This window comes from Felis catus, chromosome A1 (genome assembly GCF_018350175.1).
Source record: "Felis catus isolate Fca126 chromosome A1, F.catus_Fca126_mat1.0, whole genome shotgun sequence".
In the NCBI taxonomy this organism is placed as follows: Eukaryota; Metazoa; Chordata; class Mammalia; order Carnivora; family Felidae; genus Felis; species Felis catus.
In genome coordinates this window covers 151,321,524-151,342,851 of record NC_058368.1, presented here as the reverse complement: position 1 = coordinate 151,342,851, position 21,328 = coordinate 151,321,524, and the positions used below count along the sequence as shown (strand labels likewise).

The 21,328-nt window shown below is 37.4% G+C and overlaps 1 long non-coding RNA gene across 3 annotated transcripts in view; it reads right to left on the bottom strand.

Annotated features, from left to right (window-relative positions):
* Nucleotides 1–21,328, bottom strand: part of LOC102902054 — a 110,579-nt gene that overhangs the window by 4,589 nt on the left and 84,662 nt on the right. For all 3 annotated transcript variants that reach the window (XR_006583054.1, XR_002744357.2, XR_006583055.1), the window contains one exon: nucleotides 20,949–21,062. This is a non-coding gene — a long non-coding RNA (uncharacterized LOC102902054). The remainder of the gene's footprint in view (nucleotides 1–20,948; nucleotides 21,063–21,328) is intronic.

Genomic DNA, 21,328 nt, shown 5'->3' with positions numbered 1-21,328 from the left:
TTTTTAAATATAATTTGTTTTTAAGGACATCTTTTCAATATATTTAATAGTCTGACCATCAACACGGTTTTAAAAGAGATTTTTATTTTTTTAAACAAGAGAGGGGCGCCTGGGTGGCACAGTCGGTTAAGCGTCCGACTTCAGCCAGGTCATGATCTCGCGGTCCATGAGTTCGAGCCCCGCGTCAGGCTCTGGGCTGATGGCTCGGAGCCTGGAGCCTGTTTCCAATTCTGTGTCTCCCTCTCTCTCTGCCCCTCCCCAGTTCATGCTCTGTCTCTCTCTGTCCCAAAAATAAATTTAAAAAACGTTGAAAAAAAAATTAAAAAAAAAAAAAAACCAAGAATCTGTAGGATTGACCTCATCTGGTATTCACAGCAAAAATAAAATATGTAAACTAGCTTGTGTTGAAAAAATGCTGAGACAAACCTGGTCACTATATTCTCAGCTAAGCTATGAAAGAAGCATTCTGAATAACCTAGGACAATGGAGCATTCTACAAGGAATTCGGGAAAGTAAATTAGAGAAGGTGACAGTGTCTAGAAAAATAAATATAGTGACAAAGACAAATTTTACACTGGCAGCAATGTGATTATATCTATATAAGACTATTGCACAAACTTTTTATACCAAAGTAAACATTCCATTCAGCCCAGTAATTGTAAATTCAGTCAAACAACCAAGTAGATTGCCTCCACTCAATTACCTGGCGGGTCAACTGAACTGACTGAATGTTTAGGCATTAAAAATATTTGGCTCATAACTTAAAAGTGCCCTTAGAATGCAAAGAGTATATAGCTGTAAAAATCATTTTCTCAGCTTAAAGTAACACACAAAATGTTGTGCTACAGACCATCAGCTGTCCACCAAAATGTGTGCTCTGTCTATAGTGCAGAGTTGCTGCTACAGAGTGGTTATGGAGCCAGGGAGTCCATTTCTCAGTCTCCTTGCATTTAGGTGAGGCCACCTGGCTAGTTCTAGTAAAAAGGAAAGGAAGAAAGAAAGAAAGAAAGAAAGAAAGAAAGAAAGAAAGAAAGAAAGAGAAAGAGGAAGGAAGGAAGGAAGGAAGGAAGGAAGGAAGGAAGGAAGGAAGGAAGGAAGGAAGGGAGGGAAGAGCAAGCCTAAAAGAGCCTAAGCAGTGAGGGTTATCTGGGGACTAAAATAGTTTAAAAAACAAAACAAAACACTGGTGCCTTCTCCCCAATTCTTCTTCCCCTGTTTGCCCAGGCTCTTTTCCTTTACATGTTTCCATCATTGCTACATTATGCTCCTTGTGGTTGAGAGATTTTGTCTTAAGTGTATTTCAGCTCAGGCTACTATAACAACAATAACAAAAATAGACTGGGTGGCTTAAACAACAGACATTTATTCATCACATTTCTGGAGGATGGGATGTCCAACAACAATGTGCTCCCAGATTTGGCTCTTGGTGAGGGCCATCTTCCTGGCTTTCAGAAGGCTGCTATCTGGCTATATCAGCATGTGGCCAAGAAAGGAAGTTCTGGTGTCTCCTCCTCTTCTTATAAGGAGATTAATCCCATCATGGGAGTTCCACCTTCATGACCTCATATGGACCAAATTATATCCTTAAGGCCCAACCTCCAAATATCATCATATCAGGGCTAGGGCTTCAACATACAAATTATAAATTTGGGAGCGGAGAAGGGACACAAACACTCAGTCCATAAGCTTTCTCTTCCCAAACCGGGTATTTATTAACTTCTGTGTGCCCACTCACAGCTTAAAGAGAGGCTTAGAAACAACCCCAATTATCCAATGAAAACGAAGACCACTATCCATGCATCATAATTCAATATTTTGATTATAATAAAAATAACGATGATGGTGATAATAATAAAAACTGAATGGTTTTTTGTTTTTAGTTAAGAGTTTTTAAAACAGTTTGTAAAAATGAATACTTTGTTTAAAGGCTTTTTTTTTTAGTCTTTCAAAAGGAAAAAAAAATATTTCAATTAAAACTGAGTTAGGTGAGCTTAAGCAATCTCTACAATTATTTAAAAAAAAAAATGAGCCTGTTGCAATTTATTCCCTCCAAGGCATTCACCGGGAAGGCCCCTGGAGCATTACAGTAGCCTAATATTCAAGTTACTCATTCAAACAACAGTCCATCCAAGAAAGCCCCCTGCAGAGCCGGTACTATTACTCAGTGCAAAGAACTGCATTGTCTTCCTAAACATCTAATTTAGAATGAACTTAAATGAGCTCTTATCTGCAGCACAGTCTTACAGAGCCACCAACATTACCCTGAAGCTGGACCAGGATAAAATACAAAGTTAGGGTCCTGTGAACTGCAAAGGAGTGAGACAAACTCAATGTGCCCATAAGATCTTGGAAATTAAACACACTTCACCTAATTGTTCTACAATTTCTTTAACTGTTAGCTAATGTTAGCATTTACAAGGGAAACCAGTAACTTAAGCAAAAATCCTCCTTTTTTAAATATATAAATACTACTTTTCCTTGGTTTGAACTGATTTTCCCCCTTTCCCCTAACTTGTGCTGTTATTTGGGGTTTCCAAATATAATAGTGCTTCTGACCATTCTTAATTGCACCGTAATGGGTGTTAAGCACAGGAGTGTGTGCAAACAGACTCGACTTTTCTAGTCTTTGACTGTTCCTTGCCTCTGGCCTCTGTCAGAGAGGCTTGCTAACTACATCTCAGGGGAGCAATCACATAGCTTGACTCAGCCTGTGGCTCTGACTATTGGGACTTCCTGAAGTCACAACCACTTTGGCGTCCAGAACTGGGGCACAGCGTGTCTACTCTTCATAAAATCCAGAGATTGCAAGTGTGAAACGTGAGAGCTGATTAGGGATGCACCTTAAATGGTATCAAGGGAGCCAGTTAGCAATGCAAAATATGAGATAATATAAACATAACACTCACTGCCAGTTGATCACTTATGTGAGCGCCACGAAAAGCAAAACACAACAGAAAAAAAAATTGAAGGTGAGCAACAAATGGATTTCTTCAAAGATAATTTTGAATAAAAGTTCAATTTCATGGGAAAAAATGCATAATAAAATGATGTGGAATGATGTGCCAGAAAAAAATTGATATGTCTATTTGTCTTTCTGGAACTTGGCTCTGTATTAATCATTGCTAATGGGTATATCTAGTCCTTTTAATACATACACTCTTCCTTTCTTGCGTGTTATTGATTGAGAGAATTTGAAGTTAGAAGATGCAATTATTTTGGCTGTCTTTAAACTTCTGTGACTACAATAGAATGATTCCATTTTCTCTCTTAAAAAGCCAGAGTCATTTTGATTCAGGAATTTCTTTTTTAATTATCAGTTTTTAAGGAACATAGCATCATGCTTAGCAGAAGGGCCCTTTCTTTCTCAGTATTCTGGTGTAGCTACTCTCCTGTCAGCCTAGGCTTTCAGAGAGAGGAGAAAAAAATCTTCATAAAAGCTTTGGCCTAATTAACAAGAATGAACTAGATTTTATGATGAACAATTTATAGGCAGTTAATAGAGCTCATACACGGTAGCCAGGAGCTAGATAATTTATCATAAAAGGAATTTCAGTTACACTCCTAATCCCCATTCTCTTGATATTGCAACCAACTGCATTTACAATTGCCACTTTTATAAGCTTTGATTTACTGACAAATGATGCTGCATTTTATAGAGTCATAATGAAACTTACAAATGCAGTAAATACTTGTATCTCTGCCCATATGCTTCAAATAGCTTGCCAAACAATTTACTCTTCTACATTGTTATCTCTAGATGAAAATAATTTTTCAAAGATCTCCTAAGGATTCTTCATACTAGCACAAATAAAAATAAAAGTAATAGCAAATTGTTTATTAACCATCCTAAGTATTTGTTGAAAAGAAACTGATTTATCCACATTTTAAAAGGACTTCTGTAATGAGTTATGGATGATAAATACTTCTCAAAATTATAAATAAGATGAAATAGCAAATATCCAAACATAATTTTTTAAAGGGCAGAATTTAAGGTAGGTGAGACCCAGGAGATCATACTGTCTCTTATCACTTGGTATCTTATTGCTGTTCCTATTTCAGTTTATTTTATTTTTTAATATTTATTTACTTATTTTGGGAGTGACAGAGAAGAGAGAGAGAGAGAGCACAAGCAGGGAAAGGAGAGAGAGATTGGATCCTGAGCAGGCTCTGTGATTTCAGCCGCGGGCTCAATCCATGAGTGGAGAGATCATGACCTGAGCCGAAATCGTCAGATACTTAACCAACTGAGCTACTCAGGCACCCCTCTGTTCCTATTTTAAAGTTATAACAAAATATGGCAACACATTGTGGGGACAGAACTGGGTGACTGTACATACCATCATATCAGCTTCATATTCTTTATCCAGTGATCTCTAGAGGAGTTCTTGAAGTCCTCAAATTAGGTAGCACTTCCTTCAGAAAGGCTCCCCTGACCACGGGCATCCCTTCTATATACCTTCTTACCATCCTATTCTTCCTCTTGTCACAAAAACAAATACAACTGCATTGCAACTGACTGATTAGCGTTCATATCCCCCATTGACCATGAGCTCTAGAACAGTAAGGACCACCATATTCCCACTCTGGAGTCAAAACAGTGTCTGGGACATAATGTATTTGTGAATGAGTGATGTTCTTGGTTTCCAAGCCTGTTAACAAAAGTGAAAATAAATCATTCTAGTTGTATGATCCAGTAATAAATTTGGTCACTAAAATTAGCAGTGAACTAGTCTATATTTTAAAAAGTAGAACATTCAAAAGTCATGATTCTCTACTTCTTGCTCATGACCAGCATTATAAATATTCTTAAACATTATGCTCTATTTGGATCTTCCACATTTTAAAAGGGACATGTTATAATAATAAAATAGTGATCAAGAAAATAATAAAAATAAGAAATGACTAGAACAGAAATTCAGAGGAGAAGGTCAGGGAAAGATGACAGTTTGGCCTGAAACAGATGTGCTACATATTACATTAATCATGGTCTCTGGGGACAAAACGAAAGTGCTGCCTATTCCTTGGGGGGACAGAGCCATGGGCCATTGCAGAGTTGTTTAGTCCCCATAAGTAACCAATTCCTGATGTAACGGGCTATGAGATATCAGATTATATGCCTACAGGTCCACTCAACAGACCATTTTTTTCTAGTGATTTGGGATTTAGTGCTGCCTGCCAAACCACCAGTTTTTGTCCAGCTGATCAAATTACAAGCAGGTTTACCATCAACTATTCCCCCGTATCAAATATACCTCTCCTTCATCCACGGTTTCTTATCTCCTATCTAGAGTTTATGAAGTAGGTACCATTATTTTTTTCAAGGAAGATATTTTTCTAGGAAAATGATTGTTTTTCCTCTCAGATTCACCCCATCACCACAGAGAAGATGAGGCTCAAACAGCTGTCCCAGAAGGCAGGTCCCTGGCTGCCAAATCACCCACAAGAAGACAGCATCCCCAGCACATTCAGAATGGCTAGCAGGAGAATGCAGCTGGAAATATGCTAGTTTCCTCACACCTTTTCCAATTTATTCCCCATCTGTGGAAGTGTGGAGACCCAAGGCAGAACATACTTCTAGCACTGTCTACTGAGGATGCCAGCCCAGCAGGGCCATGCCAGCCCATGACACCTATGAGACGTGGAACCAACAACTCTTTTGCCCTGAGTCAAAATAAAGCCTAAGAATGCTTTTATGATTCCTAATATAAACTAAAAATAACAGAGGTGGTTAGTTCAGACCCAAGATTCACCTTGGAAATTGTTCCTAATTGTACACATCCCTCAAAGTGTCTTTTCTCCAAATGGAATTGGTCATTGACATGTGGATGTGCTCTTAATAGCAAAATAAAAATATTCCCTGCCTGAAGCATTATAATAAAGTTGTCTTTCTCCATTTCATTGTCTCAGAACATTTAATCAATTGACATGACATCTGGGGCAGGTCAAAAGAAGCCACGACTATTAATTTATAATTGCAATAGTCATTAACTTATTGATGACATACTCTTATTACTTTAACTTATTTTTAACAGTTTTAGTTTTACTTTTTAAAATGTTTTTAAACTATACACTCACTTGGGATTCAGAGATGGAAACCTAGGCACTTTTTTATCCTGTGTTCCCCATTTTGAAAAAATCCAGCCCCAAGGAAAATTCTGAAGTGGACACATTTTGTCTGCAAAAAAGCTGGCCTCCCATTTAGGAGGGTTTCCTATTGCCTACCTAAGATCATCTAAATTTTATATTAAATGAAATTTTGAAAGTATGTTTAATTCTCCTAAGACAGAACTGGGTACATAGCAGAAGCCCCAAATTTATTAACTCCCTTCTTTTTCCAGCTCAGGAAAAAAATCCTTTATCAGTTATTTCCAAAAGTATGAGAATATCAATCAGTAATTGTCTTCTACCTGCAGTATTCTCTTCTCTAGTTATAAAATAAAAGACTTGTCTCCTTATTAAAGAAGGTGTATCTGTGTGTGTGTGTGTGTGTGTGTGTGTGTGTGTGTGTGTGTGTTTGGATTAGGAGGGAGAGAAGGAAAAGTGGAATGAAAGAAATACAAATACTCCCTAGGATGCTGAATGGCACAAAGAAAGCCATCACCTTGCTCTGCCTACACATAAAACCAAATTCCCTGCCTTCTCCTTCCCCACTCCCTCCCCCACCTCCTACCCCTCACCACCTCTGACTCCTCAGACCAGCCTCCAGCTTGTCTTTATCTTTCTGAATTCACAACCCTATCTTAATTCTGGTCTTAAGCTTAGTACTTTACTGACAAGACAAGGCTTGTCCTAGGCAGACAGTGGGAAGTAGATAACCATTAAAAATGTTTAATTCCAAACATGGGAACGGAGAAGCTAAACCACTTTGGTAACAATTTTCCTCAGTAATGAATATCATGAGGAAAAGCATTCCTTAGTACAATGGTGTGTACATGACAAGTGGTTGGGTTCATTTACTTAACATGTTTTGCGTAAGTTGTGATTAATTATCTACATTTTTTCTGATATTGTTTCCATCATACTGTGAATTTTAGTCTTAAACAATGGCTGTGTTTCAAATATTTGAGAACATACCAGACAGGCATCCTCCACCCTATTACCAAAAATATTGTAAATACTAACTAACTTGGGAAATCCGCTATCCCCTATTTCTTTTTCACCAAGCTTATAAAATGTGCACAAATATATACATTTGCACACAAATTTTCTTGCTAAGCAGAAGTATACTCACAAAGCCATAGTCACCCTCTTATTTGTATGGGCAAAAAGTCTTTAGAGCAAGGACTAAATTGCAGGTACAGTTCGGGGCATCTTTGAATGGCACACCCTTTCTACAGAATGTGGGCCACTCATCTAGACATCCTAGTATTTTGACATAAGCCCTGTCAGACAGAAGGTTCCATGCTACCAGATACACTTCTTTTGAAAATGTCATCCAGGGTAGAAATTGATTTTCTGCCTCAAATACAGCTGCTGCTCTGAGAACCCCCCTATCCTATTAAAAGTGTCCCTGCTCCACCTCCAACTAGACATAAGCCACATGACGGAATTGACAGATTTGTAGGAATGCAAAATTCCCACTGATTCATTCATTCATTCAACAACAAGTATATTTTCACTCAGTATACAAATCACTGTTGTAGATGCTTGGGGATATACAGTGAACAAGACAGGGAAGGTACCTGCTCTCATGGAACCACTTGCTATGATTTCAGGTAGTGTATTGTTATGTACAAATAATTTAAAACATGGTAATTTGCTAGAGAAAGACAATTTTGGATTGGACAGTCAAAGAAAACCTCTTCCAAGGCTCTGATATTTGAGCAAATCATACCAAATCAAAGTGAATAACCTGGTAGAAAGGACACAGGATTTGGACACAGAAGACTCAATTTCTAACTTTTTGTAGTCTTTAGGCCAGTTCCTGAAAGCCTTCTTCTTTTAGCATAGAATAGGAATCCCACTGGGAACATTTCTCATCCTCCCTAAAAAGGTTGATATTGGTTCAACTTGATGAGCTTTTCCATTATGATATTTATATCATGACTCAAACCCACTACATTCACCTTTTTAAATATGAAGATTCTAAATCAATGGTTCTCAACCCTGGATACACAATAACTTGGAAACCTAACCCTGCTGGCATTGCTTTAGATGCTGAAGTCAATAATACAAGATGAGTCAGTATGAAGGACTTCCAGGTGCCATCCACAAGCAGCTGAGAGAAGGGGTTGGGGGTGAATTGGTGAATCCAGAGTCACTGGATGCTTCACTGCTTTATAGAAAACCACCTGATATTAGTGAAAATCTCTGAAGCAATTCAACATGTTCAGAGCAGATTTATCCCTGGTGGTTTAGCATAAGATATCTGTATCAGGGGCAGAAAGAAAAAATTGCGGTCATATGATCAAGCAAGATTCGGATTGGAGGTGATGTATATGTTTGTGGTGTAACCACATCTTTTTTTTTTTTCAAGTTTTACAACAGAAATCACACTCTTTTGAGGTTAAATACTGCCCTAGTCTCTTCAAAAGATTTCAAATTTCACACCTCCACCCACACATTAAGTTAGTAGTCCAAACCAGATGGAGGTTAGCACTTTAGGTTAGAATGACTGTCTGGCGGAAAGTCTTTACATGATTGCCCATAACTATTGCTTGTACCTTTAGGCCTATCAGCCCTTTGCTTGATTTCTGACATTAAACTGCATTTAAGCTATACCAAGTCTTACTCTGAGCTACACACAAAAATTTTCCACGCCATAACCATGTGGAGTGGCTCAAAAATAGTTTTTTGATAGGTCATTAGGAAGAACCAAGAAAGAATTCAAAGATGAGTCAGAGTGTTTTAATAAACACATTCACAGGCCAGCACCTTTTCTCATGGTGCTCACATGTCCACCAAATGCTCATTTCTTTTTTTCTATTCACCCAAATTTTACCCAGTTTTCAAGGCTCAACTCTATCCTCTTCTTCTTTCTCCCTCTAACCTTCTAGAACTCATAATACATATATATATTCCATTGATTTCCGTGTAATTGTTTCTGTATTTGATTTAACTGAAGTATGCATGTCCCCATAAGATGAAAGATATCTCTACAAGATAAAAAGTATGGTTTGTACTGGTGTCCCTCAATAGCTTCTCTGCAATTAGACTAGAATCAGGCACACAATGGGGACTTGGAGGATGGGCAACAAATGAAACTCCTCTTGGAGAAGTTGCATAGGGCTATGGGATTAGCGCTTGACCTGAATCGTGTGTTCAGAAAGAAGCAGAAGAATGGACTCAGTAAGCAATGTTCCCGGCTGGAAACCAGTAGCTTTGGACACAGGAGGGAAGATCTCAAAATCTGAAGGCAGGACCAGATTGGAAAGTTAGTTCAGTGAGACCTCTATAAAATGGGCTTGCAGAATTCCAAGAAGAATAAACACAATATGTGTAAAGCAGCTATACAGTGAGTATAGCTCTCTGTATATAGTAGTAGGTGCTTGGCAAATAATAGCTAATATTATGATGGCCCAACATTATTTGGAAAAAAAAAAAAAGACTTGAGAGATGAGATATACAAAATGAAGAAAAAATGAAGAGATGAGATATAAAATATACAGGCAAAATTAAAATCTATGAGAAAGATTAACTGGGTCACAATGAACACTTGGATCCAAGTGAAATTTGGATTTGTGTGGGAAGAGGGCTTCTCTTCAGTTTCTCTTTTATGACCCCAGAAATGTATCTTTTTTCCTTCCTTCTGGCTGGTCTTATAAAGTGTTAAATCTTCCATATTCTAGATGCTACAACAATGTGGTACAAAGGGAAGTGCCCAGGATTTGAAATAAGCATATGTGGATTCCTGTCTCACTGGAAGAAAGTGAACAATTATCTTAATCTCTGCACCTGGTTTTGATCCATTGTAAAATAAGCATACTTATTCCACAATGCTCTCGGGAAAATTAAGACGATATATAGAACTTACTGATACTTTGGAATTGAGATCAGCCAAACTATTCAGGGATCAAATTAGAAAATAATAATCCATAATGAATTGGTAGTTATTATTTCTTATAAGCAAAGAACCATGAAAGATACAAAAGAAATTGGAGCCAGAGGACCCAATCTAGGAGAGCTAGATGCTGTTGGGAGTGCAATTCCCTTAAAAAAGGACACAAACTAAACTGGCATAGTGCCAAGTGTGAAAACACAGAACATGCCATAGGGAGTGATGATGCACAGAGTTTGATCATTAACCTTCCAGGGCTACCACTCAAAGGCCACCTCAACAGAGCTCTAACCCACCCCTTGAAGCCTCATTTTCCAGGTCTTTCTTGGAAATTGTTTCAGCCTGCTTGGAAAACATGCTATCCCTGAGCAGGTGTAGAGTTTCCCTCTGTTTGCTCATGCTCCTTCTTTGCACATCTAACCACGAAGATACCCATAATCTTACCTCTTTAAAACCTCTTCCCTTCATTACCACACATTCTAAACGTCATTCTCTCCATGAAGCTTTCTTAACTCTTAAGTTAACTATTCATTTTCCCCTTGTGAACCCCCTATTTTATTTTGTTAGTGCCTCTCTCTGACAGTTTCTACAGTCTACTTACATATTACCTTTTCCCTCTTGGATTAAAAGACAGAAAACTTAACCTCCTTCACCTTATTTTACCCCAACAACTTGCTCATGGCAGGTATTTACTAACTTTTAAATACTGGATGCACTAACAGAATCTGATTGAGATGCTTCTAAATCATGCAACAAATAAACGCAATCTTAACCTTAATTGGGACAAAACAACTCTCTTACTACCTCATTCATTTATTCCTTAAGTATTTGTTACCTTAAATATTTGTTACTGGTACCTATTTTTTTTTAACGTTTATTCATTTTTGAGACACAGAGGAAGAGAAAGTGCACATGAGCAGGGGAGGGGGAGAGAGAGAGGGAGACACAGAATCCGAAGCAGGCTCCAGACTCCGAGCAGTCAGCACAGAGCCTGATGTGGAGTGGTGAAGTCGGACGCTTAACCAACTAAGCCCTCCAGACGCCCGTTGTATAAGGCCATGCTGTATAAGGCTACAGGATATGTGCAAGTAGACTGCTGATGGCAGAAGCAGGTGATAGGACTATGATAAAGAAGTACAGGATGGGCAGGTGGGTGGGAGAGGGGATGAATACCCATTCCTCAACACTCTCCACAGGACTTCTAATGATTAAGAAATGTTCTCAGTAGGTGATCCATGAATCAGAGTGTTCACTTTGAAATCAAATCTCTCTCCAAAGAGGGCAAGAGCAGAATGAATTCAGCTCAGCCAAAGAGATATGGAGTGAAGGTGGAGAAGGCACCTCCTTGCTCTCTATTGAACATGTAGTCTTCTAGCAGAGGAAAATACTGGGCAGATTGATAAATATTTTTATCTCCCTAAAAAAACTTCATGTTACATACAAGCCATTATTATCATAATTACATCCTTTCTTCTCACCTTTTTTTTTTTTACTGATCTAGAACAATTTTATGTTTGAAATGGTAATGTTGGAATATGGCAAACATCTTACTTTCAGCAGCAATAAACTTATGGCTACAACATAATATTTCTTGTATATTCCTTCTCTATTTCTCCTTTTGGATTATAGATTATGAATGATTTTATGAAGCGGTTGGTGACAAAATATATTTCTTATTAATGTGTAATATTTGCTACATTAATAATTTTATGGCTTTAATTATTGATGCGAACTTAATTGTGCCCCATGTCCCTTTTTCTTGCGGCTCAATAAAAACTATATATTTCTTTAATTAGGCTTCATTTGAAGACTAGAAGACAATGCAGGAATGGTTTCTTGCTAATTCACCTATCTACAGCCAGTAAAGAAATGGAATTAGTGTCTTGAATGTGGTTTAGTGAGAAAAAATATCTAACTGTTCTGAAAGTGTGACTTTCCTTTGCACAGTTAACCTCACCCAGAGGCCAGGGATATATAGCCAACTGAAACCGAACACTGCAGTAGGGGATGGTTTTCTCCCTTTCCTGGCTCTGGGGAGAAATTCCATTGATTTTAGAAGAGATAGAAAGGGAAAATTGGGGTCACCTACATGGTTATCATACTGTCTTCCTTCTTTATATGCTCTGCTTTACTAGAAATGTAATCTTAGTCTTTCCTGCTTGAATTCAACATCTTGCTATACCACTCTACTTACAATCACTGGGACTGTTATAACCACTTTATTCTGAGTCCAAATGTTTCAAACACCTACAAGAAAGGCTGGATGGAAGGAAACTAACATTTGCTAAGCATCTGGTCCAGGTTATACTAGGTGCTCCCAATCAATTATTTCTTTAATCTCCAGGGGTCACAATAGCAAATGTCAACAAGATCAGAAATGAAGAAAGCAGATTGAACTTGAGAAATAAGGAGCCCTCTGAGTTCCATCTTTCATCTTCCACTTTGGTTAGAGAAACGAGTACAGAAAAAAAATGTTTAAGAATAACATTTGTAGCATTCTTTAAGAATAACAACAGGGCAAGTGCAATGATGAACTGCAACCGATGCTCATATCTCAGGGTCAGACAGGACATTGGGAGTGCAGGGACTGTGGCAAACTGGAAAGTGGAAGGCACGCACCCCATCTGAGATTCTCTAGGGTGGGCTTTATTGTTGCCACGCTGATAGCTCTTCTACATTTTTAAGTAAAGCTTAAAAAGCTGTTACATTTTTAAGTGAAGCGTAACTACTGTTACATAAAAGAATAACACAAACTTATCAGCCTAAAACAATACAAATTTATTATCTCATGGTTTTCTTTCTGAGTTTAAACATGATTCAACTGGGTCCTGTGCTCAGGGTGTCATCTGGCTAAAATCAAGGAGTCGGCAGGGCCTATAATCACATGTATGCCTCTAGAGTCCTCTTCCAAACTCCATGGTTGATGGCTGAAATCATGTTCTTGCAGTTGTATGAACAATAGCCTTATTTTCTTGCAAGCCATTTACTAAGGACTACTTTTAGCTCTGATTCTCTACACCCGGCCATAGAAGCTTACTACCTCAAGCCCAGCAGAAGAATCTTTCTAACGCCTCAAATCTCTCTGACCTCTTTTAAGAGCTCACCTGAGTAGGTCAGGTTCACTGAGGATTATCTTCCCCTTGATTAAATCAAAGTGAAATGATTAAAGGCCTTAACTGTATCTGCAAAATCCCTTCTGCCATATAATGTAACATACTCACCAGAGTGATGTCCCTTCATATTCATAAGTCTTGTTCCTACTCCAAAGACGGGTATTATATACCAGAAAGGGGGATCGAGGGAGCCATATTGGAATTCTGTCTACTACAATGCCTTTCCTCAGGCTTCTCATGGAGGTACAGCAGTCTTTTTATTTATTTTTTTAATTTATATATTTATTTTGAGATAGAGAGAGTGTGAGTGGGGGAGGGGCAGAGAGAAAGGGAGAGAGAGAGAATCTCAAGGAGGCTGTGTTATCAGCACAGTGCCAGACACAGGGCTTGAGCTCACGAGTGTGAGATCATGACCTGAGCCGAAATCAAGAGTCAGATGTTTAATGGACTGAGCTACCCAGGCACCACTATAGCACTCTTTTTAAAAATGAACTGCCGAATAGCCATGAATACTTCAACTTCCTTTTATTTTCTACAACTGCTTTGACCTCTTTGCACTATCTTATCGTAGTATCTATTGGTCCAAGGCCATCTACATTCAGTGCCTGTCACTATTTTAAAAACTTCAGTGTCAGAGCCTTTTTCCTGCAGTTTGATAAGTATAATAAATACTTGTCACAGATGAAATTTGCACAAAAGCTAACTGTGATGTCAATAACAGGTATAGTTTTGTAACTGTAATGTAGGTTGATTCTTGAAATCCTAAATTTATTATTAGTACATTCTATTCAGAGGGACTTACTCTCTTGATATACATAGAGAATTCAAACTTCAAAGCATTTTAGAAAATGACAGACATCTGAAAGTCCCATTTTTACTCCAATGAAAATACCTTTTACCAAGAAGTTAAAATTTCCCACAAATATAAAAGGACTTAAAAAATAAGAGTAATAAAAAATGCTATTATTCTCAGTAAGACAACTCATAACCATGTTGATTTAGGAAAATCTTCAAGCATTTACTTGGGCAATTGTAAGGTAAACTCAGTTCTCACAATGAAAGGAAAATGCTTTGAGGAGTTTTCTGGGGTTTCTTTATAGCTTATTTGCTTCTTTACCTATAAAAATATTTTATATTATTTTTAAGGGAAAGCTGTAAGAGATATTTATGTTTAGAGGAGAAATCCATGTATAGGAGTTCAGATTTACTTTTTTAAATAGGTAAACACAACCTCATAAATAAAATCAAAGATTTCCCCAGATAGTTTTTGAAAATAAATACACATAAACCAGCTCTGATTGTCTCATTTGCTGTCTAAATACCAAAGAGCAATGCAGTGGTCTTAAAAAAAATTTTTTTAACGTTTATTCATTTTTTGAGAGACAGAGTGAGAGGAGGAGACAGAGAGAGGGAAACACAGAATCTGAAGCAGGCTCCAGGCTCTGAACTGACAGCACAGAGCCCAACACGGGGCTTGAACTCACAAACCGTGAGATCATAACCTGAGCCGAACTCAGACACTTAACCGACTGAGCCACCCAGGCACCCCACTGCACTGGTATTTTAAAGAGTAGTTGTATTATTTTAGACTTTACAAATCACAAACAGTAATTCATGATTTAGAAAAGAACTACTGAGCTATCTAGCTATTCCCTTTTAAGAATAGCAGTTCGGGGCACCTGGGTAGCTCAGAGCGTTAAGCAACAGACTTTGGCTTAGGTCATGATCTCACAGTTTAGAAGTTCAAGCCCGGAGCCTCGCACTGGGCTTGCTCTGTCAGCGCAGAGCCTGCTTGGGATCCTCTGTCTCTGTCTCTCTGCCCCTACACTGCACGCACTCACACTCTATCTCTCAAAATAAATAAATAAACTTTAAAAAAAAAAAAAAAAAGAGTAGCAGTTAAAACAAACCAGCTCACTTCAGGCATGGAAGAAAATTCTCCAAACTCATTTCAGACAAATCTTCAGTGAGTTAAATGACAACTTTGTCTAAAAGATAAGTATTTTGTACTTCCCCAATTCTCATTGATGAAACTCTCATTCTCAATTTTAAAATTTGTTGTGTCAACTGAATGGCTATAAGTGGATTGACTTATACTTTTTATAGTACATAAATTAACTAGATCGATTCAACCAAATGCCAATATTTTACCCCATCTAATTTTCAACACAGCATGCTGATAAATACTTACAGAAAAATGTTCCTGGTGTTTATTATTTGCAGCTTGAGAAGACTGATGAGGTTACACAAATGTAATCATAACTTAAAAGTTTGATGTGATAAGCAGTCATTTCTGAGCATTTTTGATTGTGCCAAGAGTGATTTTTAAAAAAATTGTGGTAAGTTTATTGCAGTCATTTGATAACAATAATAATTTCAAAAGACAAGAGAGAAGGTGAAATTAGTAATAGCAAAAAAAAACGCTCCCTTTTAAAAGCACTTCCTTATTTTATTATTTATTACACTTAAAAATAAAAACAAAACTAACTTTAGCTCTTTATCTACCCCTTCATTCCTCTGAGTGAACAGGGAAACTTTTCAATGGTATAATCTGAGCAACACTGAGCACCTTCAGCAGGCCTTGGCTTGATCCTGGTGACTAAGACTTCAAGACTTCAGTTTAAAGGCATTGGCAACCACCATTTAAAGGCAGAAGTTATCTGGCAGGGGTAATGCATAAAGTCATTATCACGTAAGATAAGTTCTGAAAGATAAATTGTGCGCTTCTAATGAGTCCTTAGGAGAAGAAGGGCCAGGGCAGTTGGATTTGAAGAGGATGGGAAAAAGGAAAGTCATCCTCTAAAACACTCCAGCCATAATAATCATCCAGCGAATATCTGCTGAGCTGAATCGCCTTAGAGAGCACCAGACTTTACCTCTGGGACCCTGTCAAAATAATGTTTTATAGCTGTAGCCGCAAGGGAAACTTTGATGCCCAAAGGAAAGGAAGAGCAGTTAGAGGGCAGAAACTATAAAAAGGGGTGAGGAGAGTACCCATGCCCATGTCTGAATATTTAAAATAAAGTAGGGGTGAGGAAACAGGAGACGTTGTGTACCTACTACCCAGAAATATGCCTCTCCCCCCACAGTGAAAAATGTAATCTGTTCCTATTAGATGATAATCCATTTTAGAAGCCCACGAAGGTTAAACTGACATCTGAAATTCAGAAAAAAAAAATTACAGAAATTTTTCATATATCTAGGTAGGTTGTAAATGTAATTTTTGTATCATTTAAGTAAAGCAGAAAAACAAAACTCCCCCAGTTTGTATCTTGAAATCATAAGACAATTTACCTATGATAAAAAATAAAGCTATTGGTTAGCAAATCGAACAATCCCCACCAAGTGTAAGATTAAGCTAGTCTTGTACTTTACAGATTTACAATATTACTTCCAAACTGTCCAGAGCTCGAATTCAAATCTATAGTCTGGTCCTTATGGCACAAATATATTTAATTTTTCTATCTGGTCATTTTAATCAAGATGATGTACATTACAAAGTTTAATTTTATACTCACAACATTATCACCTAATTTTCCCCAATAGTAGACCAGTAAGTTTCTGTCAGTGAATTGGCAACATCATGATTTTTCGTAGTTCGGTTTTTGCCAGCCAATAATTTTTTGACCTGGCCCTAAGAGCTCTGGTTTCACTTCTTGTAGGAAAGAAGCAGCTTGTTGGCACAATGCAATAAGATCTAGGCATCTGCAACATGGGAAACTGAATGATTGTTTCAATATTTCCACCAGCAGTTTTCAGAGGTAGGATCACGGCAATGTATTTAAACAGAAAGACTCATCACTGAAGCTCAGGATATAAATTCCAAGACATTACATATGATACAGTGCTGCATGTTGGTGTCTGGGACAGGCAAGGTTCAAAAAGGAAGATCCACTAGAAGGAGCTTCCCAGAAAAGTCAGGGAGTTCTGGATAATATTTCAAATATGCCCACTCCTTACACGAGCAACTGATTCTATTTCCTTGACTCAAGCTACCCGTTTCTCACAATTATGGTTTCCAAAGTCAGGAAGTAACTTTTAATCAAGGTATACTTTTCATATGGTAATATTTCTTTTTTTTTTTCCTTTTTGCAAACTTTAGTAATCAATAGTGAACCTTAATGATCAGTGGTTCTTACTTACCTATCCAACAAATAAATCCAGGGTCAAACATAAGAAGAGTAAAACTTTATGATAGGACTAATAGTTGCTCTGATATTATAAAACTTAAATGAAGAAAAAGAGAGAAGGAAAAATTCTGTACCATGGTAGTGATCTTAGCTATTAGACACTAGTTCTATGTTTAAAAGCATGTGGAATGCTTCTCCAGACTAAATTTAGTATCCTTGTGGGGGAGAGAATTTACTTGTTATTTATAAGAACACTGTGTGTGTGGTGTGTCGGGGGGTGGGGTGGAGTGGTGTTCCAAGTAATTCAAAGCACATTAGAGACCTTAAAACCATATCTGCAATATGACAATTACTGTTTTTGTGAAAGATAAATGATTACATGTGGTTAATAGTGGTGATAGCAAAAGAAATTTTTTTCACTGAAAAGTTGTAATTTGACCTGTTTTGACACATTAAGGGGAGGCTTCCAACCTAAACCTTTTTCTTAACTCATGAGTCAATCAAGTGATTCTAACTGGGACTGTAATTGAGCATTCTGACAATACAAGGAGTCTTAAAGGTTACCTAGAATATCTGGCTCATTTTACAGACAAGAAAAATGAAGTCCAAAGAAGAGAGTCATTTGCTTTGCCTAAGGTTGCCTACTTACTTAGTGGCAGAACCATGGGTAGAACCCAGTCCTTCTGTTTTGCAACAAAATACTTTTTTTTTTTCAGGGGAAAAGAGACTCTCTTCCTCCCTGAACATGACAGAAAACTGTTTCTGGGCAGTTTTGCCAGAACCTGAAAATTAAACCCAAGTGTCAGAAGAGTTTTGCAGAAGTAGAGATCAATTCTACCACAGTAATTCAAGTTGTTCTCTGTATACCTCTGGCCATTGCAAATATAAACAATGTCTATATGGTTTTTGTAGCAGACCTGGGAGTTCTTTTTTTTTTTTTTTAAATACACATCCAAATTAGTTAGCATATAGTGCAACAATGATTTCAGGAGTAGATTCCTTAGTGCCCTTTACCCATTTAGCCCTGGGAATTCTTGCATTAAAATACAGTATTTAAGCAGTCAAGGAAGTCTTTAATAAGTTAGAATCATATATCATTTTAAGAATTGGAAGTCTTGTGCAATAAATTTCATGTCATTCTCTAAATTTACAGAGGAGGAAGATAATGTCACATGCTGGTCAGTGCAAGGTCAGGACTGGAATACAAATTTCCTAACTCCTTGTCCACTCTTTCTTCATGACACCACATGGCTTCATCATAAATTATGCCCAAGAAATGGACAGATGCATAGGGGAATTAACCTAACACAGCTTCCCTATGAGAGATTTCTCAAGCAACACAGGAAGTGGGTGATACTTGTCATCAGGCCTGGCTAATTCTCTGTCCTGGCCCTGTAAATATTTAACTAAATGTGACATATACATACAAGTTTAACTTGCTAGTAGGTATACATCTGCCTGATAATTTTCTCTCTCCTCTTCCTTTTTCCTACAGAAAAACAAATGATACCACTTTCTCACTAGGTTTCCCTCCAGGAATAAAACTGATGGACAAACTCCAAGGGGCATCACAGATGAGAAATTATACTCAGTTGTTAGTAGCCTAGAGTTTGACAGGACCCAGAATTCCCTAACATGGTGAGGTTAGAGGAAAGGGGGGAGAAAAGTTGATGCAGAGGAGGGTTTCAGCAAGGCAGAAAAATGATAATGGGGCTCATGTGAGGAAGATAAAACACAAAGTGGAGGCTGGAAGGATGCAGGCCATTGTGCAGGCTCTGGTGTGGACTGCCTGATGACTTCAGAAAACTAGACAGTTACCTAATTATATTTCTCAAGGTCAACCACAGAGGCTATGATGGCGCTCTCAACTGCGTGGCCAATGAGGTGGCTGGAGGTGGTGTGTCATTTCAGACATCCGTGGACAACTTCAATTATTTTCTTGCTACTGACAATTCATGTCCAAACCCACATTGAAAATTGAACAGTGTATCTGTTGAAACACTCAGATTTCCAGAATTCTAAAATAAACATGCATATTATCTTCATTTTAAGAAAAAATATGTTTCAAAAAAAAATCTTGAAGAGATTACACTGTTTCCCTCTTAGAATCTCCAGTAACTAATTTTAACAATAGCTTTCATATCTGTCTCAGTTGGGCATTTTGTTTAGCTCAGAAAAAGAAATAACTATAATATTTCTCTTCTAATAATGTTGGGAAATTTCCATTATTGCCCCGAATGAAAATATTTCACTGTAGCCTAATTTCCCTCTTCATCATATAGCATGAGATCAAGAGCCATAAAAATCATTATTTTCCTGATGACTTCAATCTATTTCATAAGGGTAAGAAAACGAAGGATGCAGCTATCTCTCAGCATTCCCAAACCACTTTGCTTTTGGATTTTGTATATTCAAGCAACTAACTGTTGGCTGTTTTATTGGTTTGAATAACCCAAGCAAGGTGCAAGAAAATCTAACTTCTATGTTAGAATTCACATCTGCTTATGCTAGAATGAAAACCCATCTGAGAATCAATGAAGCACATGGAGAGGGTCTAATTAAATCCCTATGCCATTTCCTTTAAAGCTGTCAAATTGAAATTGTAATCGTGTATTCATTCACCCCCAGTGGTGTGGTGGTAATTTTAGAAGTGGGAATATTTAAGCAATAAGACCCAACAGGGTGTGTTTTGCTAGGATATCAACAAGACTGGATAGTTCCTAGGTAAGCAGCCAATAGTCTGAAAACAAAACTTTCCTAAAGAGTAGATGATCACATCTACACATTAGTAGGTGTACAACCATACTAATGAGAAAGATGACTTTGGGAATGAAAACTTGTAATAGAAGTATTTATTAAATTATACTATAAAACCATGCTAAACTATTTAGTGAAAATAATGCAAAGCATTGACACATTAAATCAAAGGGATAATATGTTGAACAAATTAAAAATCAAATTTCCAAGATTTCTGGCTTTTGAAGTCACCATCAAATTCCAAACACCTGTTCTGTCTACAATCCTCTTTATTTTTATGCCTAATTTTGTTGTTAAATGATTTCCCCCACCCAAATTTAATTGAATAAATATGAAAAAAATATATGCTCTGCAACTTGTTATTAGGGTACCTTTTTGTCTCATTTTAGAGGACAACATGCTTTCAGGAAGAGTCTCTTTTGAAATGTCTATAAGTTTTTCACATATAAGATCTACAATTACATAGGACGCTTTCTGCACTGTTTAAATAACAAACAGCAAAGAAAAGCAACCAAATTATATAGCTAATTCACTGGCTTTATGTAGATACTGCCTGAGTTAAGAGACTAGGAACCACCAGTCCTCAACATAAGTATCTTTATGTTCTTGTTCTAGGCTATAAGGTTTTTTACTCAATCTGGAGGAAAGAAAGAAAGAGAGAAAGAGAGGGAAGAAGAAGGAAGGAAACAAGGAAGGAAGGAAGGAAGGAAGGAAGGAAGGAAGGAAGAAGAAAGAAAGAAAGAAAGAAAGAAAGAAAGAAAGAAAGAAAGAAAGAAAGGGAGGAAGGAGGAAGAGAGGGAAAAAAAAGTAGAAATAGTTCTGTAGATTAAATTGCTAAACTGCTTCCTTTGATACACTCTCTGACTGGAAAATTCAGTAAATCCAAGTAAAAAAAGCTAGCATGACAGCATTCTAACAATCCAAATATAAAAATCTCCCCCTTTCACTCACCTTCTCTCATTTTATATCCTTCCATCCTCCACTACATCCAATCTCAAACATAAACACATTTATAAGAATGAGTGTCGGCTGCTCTGCAGATATAACCCAGGCAGGAAAGATAATCTAGGTGGAAAAACAACAGAGAAAAAAAGAAAACAGGGAGTTTGACTCTGTTTTAGCTCTCCCCACTCCTTATGCCAGCCCCCTCTCTACACAAAAGCCTCTTAGAAAGGATTCCTCAGTCAAGTGTACAAACACAGCAACCTCAGAGAAAATTAAGGGAGGTTCCATTGTGTTCCATTCTGTAAGTCTAGTGTATCCTTCAGAGAAGAATTAAGATAAGCAGCATTGACAATAACAAAAAGTAAAATAAAACAGAATATCGTTTC